Raw genomic sequence first — 11,679 nt, forward strand, 5'->3', positions numbered from 1 at the left:
ACAAGATCATTCAAAGAATGAGCATAAAGGTTTGCAGTGCCAAGCAATTCCTAGAGACCTCAGTTCTATCCTGGCAGATTCCTTCACTTTCAGCTCAATCTATGGCACCAGACAAGAAGCCTGCAGTGCAGCAGTACTGCACATTCGGCACTGTAATCGTGCACATAGTGTACACAGCTCAGGGCTGACACTGGTGCCACACCAACATGACCACAGAACAAAAAGGCAAGGGCTTGGTGCCATATGCTTGTGAGGTGCATTGGTTAGAGCAGTGTTTCTCAAACTGTGGGTGGGGACCCACCAGGTGGTTTGCGAACCAATTTCATGTTGGTGCCCATTCTCTTCAACACTTTATTTTTAATATAGCAGGCTTGATACTACCATGGTATGTGACTGCATTTGGGGAATGTTACAGATCTATACTTTTAACAGGCTATTTCGTATATGCTTTTAACAATGATAATAATTGGGACTTACTCCCGGGTAAGCGTGGGTAGGATTGCAACCTAGGATTGTTAAAAATTTTCTTGCTTCATGATGTCACTTCCGGTCATGACATCACTTCCTGACAGGTTATCATTCTAAAAAGGGGTTGCTAAAAGTTTGAGAACCACTGGGTTAGTGTGTTGGCCTTATACCAGAATGATCTGGGTTCAAATCCCTGCTCAGCCACAAAACTTACTAGTGACCTTTCTGTTCAACCTACTTTGCAGAGTCGGCTATGAGGATAAGATGGGGGGGGGGCTGAAAATGCTGCCCCAAGCTTGTTGCAAGGAAGGATGGTGTAAAATAGAATATTTAATCTGTAGGTGACACAGAGATCACAACTGTAAAAGGTGGCACTACAAAATGCAGCAAAGTAAAAAAAAAGAGAGAGAGAGAAAAGGATGCTGGAGGTCTGTAGTTCATTAGGCCAAAGAATGTAGAGCATAGTGCATTCTGAGCAACAGTTACCCTTTATCAAATCAACATTAATTCAAAGCATCTGCCTTCCCATGTTCTAAAGAGAGTTGTTCACAATATTGTTTTTGCCCAGTTAACTTTTTCAGAGGGTGGATTACAAGGCAGGCTCACAAATCAGCCAGCATGTGGAGATAGGGGTCACATCCAGGGTAATGGAAGCACAGGTTGTGAACACAAGATCCTACTGAGAAAGGAAGAGCATTTTGCTGGCACAAAGGGACATGGCACAAGTGGAAGGGGCACTTTGCATGAGCAGAGTCCCGTTCTTGACAGGAACTTGTATTCACAGTGTGCCTCTGTTCACAGAAGTATTACTCTGGATGTAACCCACTTTGGGCCATAAAACACCATCACAGGCTTGCTCATAAGCAGACTTTCCAAGTAGAAAATGTGATGTGCGGTTGGATGCACATGCACATACAAGTCTATGCGTCCACAGCATTATGCACACTATTACACAAAAGAGAGGCGGGTTTTATATGCTTACTCATGTAACTCATTCAACAAAGAGTGTTGATAGTACAGACAAGTCAGATATAGCCCTCCCATTTTTTGTAGATTCTACACACCAACTTAAGGTGTGAACCAACCCCAAAGGTATGTGTGAAAAATTTTGGTTGCAGCCTACTACTAAAATTAATGCCAGTCATGCGTCCCACAGACCAATGTTTCTCAAATTTAGCATGGACCAGGGGAAGGCAACACAAGCACAAAACTATTTTGTGCATTTTATTGGCAATAGGACCATAAGCTCAAAAAAGTCACTAAAAGAAGATTGGGCAGTCTCAGTGATGCAAAGCAAGGTGTCAACTATTTCCAAATTTTTGCAAAAATTCCAAATAATGCAAATACAGTATAAATTAAGGGTGAAAGTGCATTAAATTGTATGCATTTCTAAAATATAATTGATATAAATATTTACACATATAAAACTAAATAATAAATAATTCCATGCTTTTGGCAATTTATTCAGTATCACTATACAAATTGTTTATTTTGGCTTTTACAGCTACATAAAAAAATGATAAACCTGTGTATAAGTAAGGCACTTATGGAACAGTTCACATATACAAAACAAACAATAAAAAGACCTCAAAATGATATTGAAAGAACAAAGAAAAAACCATAAATAATAACCTGCAATTCATTTCAGACAATATGCATGTGCATGTACTGACCAGCTGATGGTAAGCAAAAACTGCAGGTTTTCAGAGTCCGTATAGAGTAAGAGTCAATATGGTTGGCCAACGTGGATGGCCAGAGTGATGGCCATTCAACCATTTAGTGCACAATTTGCATACCAGCTTTCCTGGCATGGTGCCATGACTAATAAACATCAGATGCCATCTGACATTTACCAAAACACACTAAAAGAACCATGATTAGAACTTAAAAGATCCCAGAGCATGCTTGAACAGACTAGCATTTGAATTTAATTTTAAAAAATTTAAATGATACAAAAAAGATTTATACAAGAAAATACCCACTTTTGTACGTTTTACTTTTTAAAAAATTCCAAATTCTTATTTTTTTCAAAAATTGAAAATTTTGTTTTTCCCAGACTTCACATCACTGCTTGGGTCATTTCCTTAGGAATGAAAAACTAAAGTACACCCACATCTTTTGTTTTGCTGTTCTTTTTGCTATCAACTCACAGTTAATTGTTTTGTCTAGGATTCCATCTCTGCTGCAACCCTGTTGCAAAAGTTTATTTTTTTCATACAACAACAAAGACACTCTTTGCCACAGGGCCCATTTGGGTGGTCAGACTCTGGAGCCTTCTGTCCCAGTAACACCGGTAGCACCCAATGTGACTTCAAAGGTTGGGTGGCAGGCACCATAGAAGGCCTGGTGCATGGATATACTTCAGGCCTCAGCAATCCGGTGCTGGTATTGCATGCATTCTAGGAGAAAATAATTCAAGTGGCTCTGGAAAGGTTTCACATACTTTGATTTTTTTTGAAGCCTAAATTCAGGCAGACACCAGATCTCACAAACTATAGGAAAAATCCGACACATTAGTAGAGGCCAGAGAATAGAGAAAATATCCAAGAAAAATCATGATCTTTTCCTGTTAATAACTGAAACAGTGATGTCATTTCAGTTATGAAATAACAGCATCTTTGTGGAGATCAAGTATCCCTGAGCCAACTTCTTAAGTGTAATTCTACCATGCAATTAATTTCAGCACTCATTAAAACTGGCACTTTGGGGTGAGTGGCTTTTCCTGCTACTGTCAGCCAGTGTTAGGGATATGCTAACTTGAAAGGCACAAGCTGAAAGAACACCCATTTTTGTTTCATCCAGCTGTATATGGGAATGGAGTGGGACTCATGACTAATGCTTCCTCAGTACAACAGGAAATGCACCAGGTAACTTTCTTTCCTTCCCTCACATACCTGCCTCTCCAGATAGGCCAGTGGTTCCCAGCTTGGGTGGCTGCAACCCCCACAGAGCAACTGGAATCACTGAATGTCCCCTTAATGGAAATGGTGACAAGCTGTGTCGGCAATGTCACTTCCTAGATCAACCTACTGCCATGAAAAAAGGGGATTTCTGACTTAACCAGGGATCACTATGACCCTCTGGAGATTGCGGGGAGCCCGGAGTGCACTGTGCGGGCCTTCCCACACCTCAGAACAGGTATGTAACACGATCACAACCCACTTCCGGTTTTTGGAAAACCAGAAGTGGGTCACAATCGTGCTACAGAGTTGCTCAGAGGCACGGGTCATAGTGATCCCCAGAACGTCAGAACCGCCCCCCCCTTTTTCCATGGCAGTGGCACAATCCAGGAAGTGCTGTCACCACTGTGTCACAATGCCTTGTCATAGCCTGCAAAAAATTAGTGGTTCCCGTACCTTTGGGAAAAGGTGGGAACCACTGAGAAAAGCAATGCTGCTGCATGTGCTTGAGTTGAATGACTATAAATACAATAAAATTCATTGTGAAATTAAATATTCTTAATTGGGGGTTTTTCCCCAGAGGATACAAAAAACAGTTGTTGTTTTTTAACTAATATATCCTGCCCAGAAGCCAGCACAATAGAACCTACTGAAGAATAAATCACGGTACAATGTATGGCAGGTAGTGAGAAACCTTTGGCAGTGCATAATACGGAGTGATGCTCAGGCAATGGTCCTTGGCGTGAAAAATTAGAAGAGGGGTGTTATACACAAAAAGATTGTTCCTATTTTCATCTGTAAATGCTGGACTGTATGCTGTTAGGTGGAGATCTTTGTGTTTTGGCACACATCCCTTTGTGAAGGCAAATGGCACCTCTTCCTCATTCATCTCTTTAAGGCTGTTTTATACACAAGTCACAATTCAATTTTATTCTGCCACTCAAAATTTTGGACTCAACTCTTATCTCCATTGCACAGACACATCTTTGGCTATGTCTCTCCCAGCTCTTTATTTCCTGAAACTGCTTTAGTTCTGTATCTTGATTTTGTGAAGACTACGACAGGCAGGGAAACAGCCACAATTCGTATTACTGACCAGCCTTCTCATTACCCCTGTCTTTTCCATTGGCTTTCACTGCTTGCTTCCCCTTCCCTCAACAATAGAAAAAGCAGGTCGCAGAACAAGATAGCTTCCAATGGCTATGCATGCCTATATGTGCGTATGTGTGCGTATTAGGTCCAGGAAGGGGATTAGGATTTGGCAGCTGCCCCTATCACCAAACCCACCCCCTTCCCGGAGCTGACCCACCCCCTCTCACCCTATCACTGCCTGGTTCCACCTTCCCCCGTTACCACCTCGTTTCGCTATCCCTGCCCCACATTCCACCCCCACCCCTTCTGCCTGCTCTGCCATCTTTCCTGGATTAGCAGGTGGCTCTGGATCTGCTGGGCAAGCAGGGAGGCTCCAGCCTTCCTGCCAGCATACCTGCCACCATGCTGAGTAGCACACTGCAGCAGTGCCATTTACGACTGGCACTAATTGATTTACGGCAGTCAGCACCAACAGAAGAGGCACAATGATGGTGGGTAAGTATAGGATTGGGCCATAAAACTATACTTGAGGAGAAAATATTTGGATATTTTGTTGTTTGTCTTACACACACACACACACACACACACACACACACACACACACACACACACACACACACACACACACACACTTTTTTTAAAAGCTAGAACTGAACATACACATGAGAGAGAGAGCGAGAGAGAGAGAGAGAGATGTTGATATTTTTATTCCTCCCCCTCTTTCATTTACATAATGTTTCCAAGTACTGATTTAATGTCGGTCTACTTTTAATGAAGGTTCATTAGAGGATTAAGAGAGATTTGATGTAGAGCCCAATGCAGTCACAGCAGAGACAGGCTCCAAATGGCCACTCAGCAAATAAGATATGTACCCTGCTGGCAGGATTTTAAGGAATCAGCCAATAAATAGCAGGTTATATTTTAGAAGCTCTGGTTTTTGTTCCTCTAGAAATTGACTGAAATTCTTTGGTCCCAGTTTTTAACCCCTTTTTAGTATGCTTCACATGTAGTTATTAACATGCTATCTTGTCACGGAAGTATAAAAGACCATTTATTCACACATTACATTGTACACATGTGCAGGTGTCTGTACATGTTTTCTTCTGAATAGGTATACATGTGTTCATTTTAAAAGCCATTAAGGGCCTCTCAAAAATGTACTGCACTCATACATACTGCTGTATTCGTGTGGAACACAGCACAATAAAAACTATATACATATATGGATCAACACCCTGTGAACACTGGGCAGGGACTGTGCATGCATTGAACATAACATATGAATACTGCTCACATGAGTAAGACACATTGTTGATGTGGACAAAAGGCTTGGATGGGAGACTTGGAATCAGATCCCAGCTTAACTCACTGCATGAGCTTGAACAAGTAAGATATCTTGGTCCCTAAGGCAGAACATCCAAATTACATTTTTATATAAAAATATAATCATATACTAAGGAGTAATTTATTGCCTTTTTTTGCCCTTAGCACTAGACCAAAATCCACCCTTAATGGCAGGCCTGGGTCTATCTGCCATCCTCATCTCCTTGGAGGAAATGTGAAAATACAGTAACTTGAGACAGAAGCATTTGGGCCTAGGCTACACAACTGAAACGCTATCCTGGATCAAAAATGCACTGCAAATAGAAAGCTAGCGTAGCAGGCATGAAGTGTGGGGAAGAATATCTCTCTCCAATGTGCTAGGACAGTGGTTTTCAAACTTTTTAGCATTGGGGCCCACTTTTTAGAATGACAATCTGTTGGAACCCAACAGAAGTGACGTCATTAACCTGGAAGTGAGGTTTTGGCCAGAAGTGAAATCATCAAGCAGGAAATTTTTAACACTCCTAGGCTCCAATCCACAGTTACCCAGGAATAAGCCCCTGGGTATCTGACTGACTATCACTGACTATCACTGTTAAAAGCATATACATAGTAGCCTGTTAAAGGTACAGATCCATGGAAGCATCAAGTCTAAATAGTTAAAATATTGAAATGAATGAAGACCCCCTGAAATGGGCTTGCGATTCACCTGGTGGGAACCGATCCACAGTTTGAGGAACACTTTGCTAGAAGATTTTATATTACTGGTAGAACTTTTTTTTTACATAGGGAAGTGTTTAAAAATGTGATGCTGCTGTCCATTCCGCTGCTGTCCATTCTGTGGTGCAGACTATTCTTCCATTTCATTCTGCTGACTGCCTAAATAGGTTTCAGTCACCAATCCAGTAGCATTCCCAGAGGGGGCACATAGCACTAGGTTTTGCATATGCCTCAACATGCCATGGAAGCAGCCCCTTCCCCTTGCTTTTGGAGCCATTCCTCAGCTGCAAGAGCAAATTGGAGGTATTTCCTCTGCTTTGCTCTCACCACCCAGAATGGCTCCAAAGGCAGGGGGCACACTGAGGTGCCTGCAAAACTTAGCACTGTGCCCCCCCCCATGCTACCTCACCAGTTTCTTTAGTATTGCCTCCCTGCTTCCCACCTGCTCTCCCACCTGCTCTGGTTTGGAGCTCATTTTTAATGACACAAATGCAGAAGCAGAAAAAGTGGTTGAATTATGGGAGAAAGGATGTCTCTTAATGCAATCTACTAACTTCATCCCCTGGTGTCTCTGGATACAGTATAGCAGTGGTTCTCAAACTGGTGGGTCACAACCCACCAGTTCGTGTAAAGGTTCCCCCGTCCCTTTAAGGGGCAGGGGAAGGGGAGGGACAGGGAAGCAATCCCCAGGAATGCACCCATATGGAGGGCGAGGGGGGTGCTTGTGACTTACTTTTTGAAGACAGGGCTGCAGCAGGCTGCAGGAGGTGTGGGAAGCCCTGCTCAGCCCTCTGCAGTGCTCCCCAAGGCTTGGAACATCAGGAGAAAGGAGGCGCAAAGCACCTCCTGCAAAATAAACATGTTTCAAGTTGTGACAGCAACTGTTACCCTGCACATGCCCAATCTCATCTAATCTTGGAAGCTAAGCAGGGTCAGGCCTGCTTAGTACTTGGATGGGAGACCGCCTGGGAATACCTGGTGCTGTAGGCTTATACCATAGTCTTTCGAGACTGAAGGTTGCCAGCCATTCAAGCCTCAGGAAGCACTTCAGAGGGCTGCACAGGGCTCCCCAAACCTCCTGCAGCCTACTGCAGCCCTGTCTTCATAAAGTAAGTCACAAACACCGCCTTCACCCCCCCATACGGGTGCGATCCTGGGAATTGTATCCCTGGCCTACCCCCCCCCCCCCAGAACTTACTGAGGGAGTAAAGCTCCCTCAAAGTTTGAGAACCACTACTGTATAGGTTACCCGGTCCAGCTGCGCCAGCGCAGGTTAGGATTAGGCTGCCCTTAATTTAAAGGGCACACAGCAAAGGGTTTCACAGCAAGTACGGGGAACAGAACACACTTGTGTGCAGGTGCTATCAAATAATTTAATCCTGGGAAATAGTAGTGCTAGATAATACTGCTATATTAAAGGACTTTCTAGAACATCTAATTTCCATTTCTAGCTAACTGTGAAAGAACAGTATCTCAGCAATGCTAAAGGGCTCTAGTATGGAAGTGATTTTAGATTTAATGTTTCTGTTGCCTTATCATGAAGCTATAAACGTTGCCCATTCCAGTGCTATCCTCTGGGTGAAATCCTCAGCCCTTCTAAGGCTAGTGGTCCTCCCCTTTAAGAATCTGATTTCAAAGCACAGAGTATTTTTTTAAATTGAATTTCAGTTCTTTCTCGTTTACAGGAGAGCACCAGAGGATGCTTGGGGTATGCATCACCACCATCATCCATAACACTAAACAGATTCTGCAGCAGTGCTTAAATGGAGGAAATGTTACATATTTGAATAACCTTTTTCAGAACAGGAACAGTGCAAAACTCTGCAAATCACATTCAGACTTGTGTTTCCATTTCAGTTGCTACAAACCCTTTAGCCAAGACTATGTGTATTTAAGGTTAAATCAATCCAAATACTGCACCAGGAAAATGGGTATTTCAAACCATCCCCTTAGTCCTGTAGAGTCTGCTCATCCTTGAGTTAAACTAATGAGATCCTGCGGAAGAAAATCCAGTCTGACAGTTCTCAGCGCCATTGAATCTGTGTACCTGTACCTGTACACAGTCATTAAGGGCCCAATTCTATCCAACTTTTCAGTGCTAATGCAGCTGCAATGCAGTGCTGAAGTAAGGAAACATTAGGAGGCCTCTATGACTGCACCCCCATTCACAGGATGTAGTGCATGCCCCATTAGCATGGCTGCATCAGTGCTGGAAAGTTGGATAGGATTGGGCCCTAACAGCCCAATCCTATCCAAATTTCCAGTGTCGATGCAGCCACAATGCAGCCCTGAGGTGATGAAACAAACATTCCCTTACTTTGAGGAGGCCTCTGTGACAAGCCTTCCACCATAGAATGCAGTGTGTGCCCCATTGTCACAGCTGCATTGGCTCTGGAAAGTTGGTTAGGATTGGGCTGCAAGTCAGGTAGTAATGTTTCTCAAACATTGTGCTTACACACCACCATTCTAGATGAAGTAGAAATATCCGGGCTCCTTCACCCTAGCCAAAAACCTCACTGAGTCTATTGCCCACCTTCCACACCATTCCTCCACACACCTGGCTTCCATATGGATCATCTTCAGAAGTAAGCTTAGCAGTGGAGTTGCCAGCAAAACAAAACATGTGGCAGTCTTTCCATGGGGGAAGCAGTGAGTGTCAAGAAGTTACCATGAGATTCAGGCCAGTTTTAACCACACTAGCAAAACCTTGAATTCTAAGACTGCTCTAGTTAAAAATAAGACCAAGCCACATAGAACAAAGGGTGGCCAGATGGAAACTGTTGACCTGATCTGGCCCCAAAGCATCCACCCTCTGAAATTTGGCACAATTGCCAATCAAGGTGAGGTTAAAATGTTTTTAGGACTGACATAGCACCCACACATTCACATTGTTACCGTACTTTTTGGGTTTTGTCAGGATTGTGTAGTGGTTCAAGAGCTGGATTTAAGACCTGGAAGATCCAGATACAAATCCCAGCTCAGCCATGAAGCTTCCTGGGTGACCTTGCCTACCTCATAGGATTGTTGTAAGCACAAAAGGAGGGAAGGAACAATGTACACTACCCTGAGCTCCTTGGAGGAAGGTACAAAAATACAAAAAATAAATAGAGTTATGCTAGGATCAAGCACACGTGCTCTGTTACTTGAAAGCCCTTCCTGACATATGGTACATAATACATTATCGAGTCCAAGTATTTCTGTGGTGCTTAGTTCCTTTGTCAAAATACACTTTGGCCCCCAGATTAGCCTCTAGAAAACAGAATGGACCTCAAAAAACAAACAAGTTGACCAACCTTGATTTAGACACAACCTGTACAACTAGTTCTTTTAGGCTGTTGCTAAAGTGAGGGCAGGGGAACAGAGTCAACTGTAGCCGGGAGTTTGATCTGCAGAGACTGCGTGATGATTTCTCATCATTATACCGCATTATATTTCTGTGGGGTTAAATGTTATAACCTTTTCCAAGGTTTCAGCATAGGCAAGAATAAGAAACCTAAATAAATACAACACATCAGAAATACACAAAGTTGAGATCCAGATCTAAACTTTCCCACAGTTCAGAGGAATGCAGAACCCAGTTTTGTTTAACTTTTGTAAACAATTGAACACCAGTGGTGCAATTTCCAATTTTTCCATCCATAGGTGGGGGTGGGATTTCAGTAGCAGTGGCAAGAGTCTCTTGGATAAATTCTCAGTGAAAAAAAGATGTCCTTGTTTGTTGTGAATAATGTTTTATTCCTCATAAGAGCTGCAGCAATTTTCTCAGCACATAACCACAAGTAAAAGAAAGGCATACTTCTCTCCCACCATTGCTTCCATGCAACTGATGTTCAGAGGCTTACTACTGCTGAACCTGGAGGAAGCACGCAGCCATCATGAATAGCAACCACTGAGAGACCTGTCCTCCGTGAATTTGTCCAATCGTATTTTAAAGCCATCCAAGCTAGCAGTCATCACCACATCTTGTGGCAAAGAATTCCACAGACTAATTATGAGTTATATGAAGAAGTACCTCATCCATCCTAAATCTTCCAACAACCTGTTTCATTAAATGACCTCTGGGAGAAAAACTTTATCCACTCTCTCCACAACACGCATACTTTTACAAGTATCAATCATGTTACCCCTATAACTGCCTTTTTGCGAGCTAAACACAATAGCCTTTCTAGGGCACACTCCAGACTCATATGAGGACAACAGCACATTGATGCCATCTCAAGAAGGCCCAATAGAGGTCTCTTCTTTCCCTCCCTCCTCAAAACATGCACACAACCATGAATCCATTACAGTGCTTCAGCCATGATAAAGAATGGGAAGCCAATGGCACTTCCCATGTGTCTCCCATACAGCCCTCCTACTCCAACCCAAAATCTTCAGTACTGTCTTCACACAAGCACAAAGTAAATGCTCCAAAGTAAAGCCACTGAGGAAGAGGAACAACTACACTGGGCCTACAGCAATCCCTTCTTGGTTGGGCTTGTGCCAGACTGGTCTATTAGCCCCCTTCATTATTTATGATAATTATTCAGGTCAAAAAAAAAAACTGCACAGTTAGTTCCATCCACCCATGGGAGCTTTGGTCTTGTATTTCTCATATAGCAGACTCTCCCTGCACCCCACAACATAGCAAATTCAGGAGAATTTTTAAAAGCAGTTTGTGATGGTCTGTTGCTCAATAGGAGAAACAAAAAACCTGATGGGTAGGACCATGTCGTTAGGCAGGCCCAAAGTAACTCACAGGACCCTTGTAGGTAACTCATAGGGTGCTCCTTTCCAAGCATGTTGTCAGAAACACAGGTGTGGGTGGAGGAACTGTTCCCCCAAGTCTTCCAAAAATAGGACTCCTGATCATCACACTGTGATCACATAACTGCCGAAAGAAGTGTTATGTGTCAGGAGTGGTGAATACATGTCCTATAAAAAATGGAATTAAGATCTTGCTGAAATGTTGCCAGTAAGTTTATCTACATGCATATTGTGTCAAAGTTTAAGGGCACAATTCTAACCAAATTTCCATCCCTGAAGTAAGGGCAATGCAACTCTGAGGTAAGGGAACAAATATTGCTTTACCTTGAGGAGGCTTCCATGACTACCTCCCAACGGCAGGATGCAGCACATGCCCCACTGGCATAGCTATGCCAGTGCTGGAAAGTTGGTTAGGATTGCGCTCTAAGTG

At 43.0% G+C, this 11,679-nt stretch overlaps 1 pseudogene; it reads left to right on the top strand.

Moving 5' to 3' along the window:
• The first annotated feature begins 7,376 nt into the window (after positions 1 to 7,376).
• LOC136650002 (5S ribosomal RNA) lies at positions 7,377 to 7,493 on the top strand (annotated as a pseudogene).
• The last annotated feature ends 4,186 nt before the right edge of the window (positions 7,494 to 11,679 follow it).

This window comes from Tiliqua scincoides, chromosome 4 (genome assembly GCF_035046505.1).
Source record: "Tiliqua scincoides isolate rTilSci1 chromosome 4, rTilSci1.hap2, whole genome shotgun sequence".
NCBI classification, from domain to species: Eukaryota; Metazoa; Chordata; class Lepidosauria; order Squamata; family Scincidae; genus Tiliqua; species Tiliqua scincoides.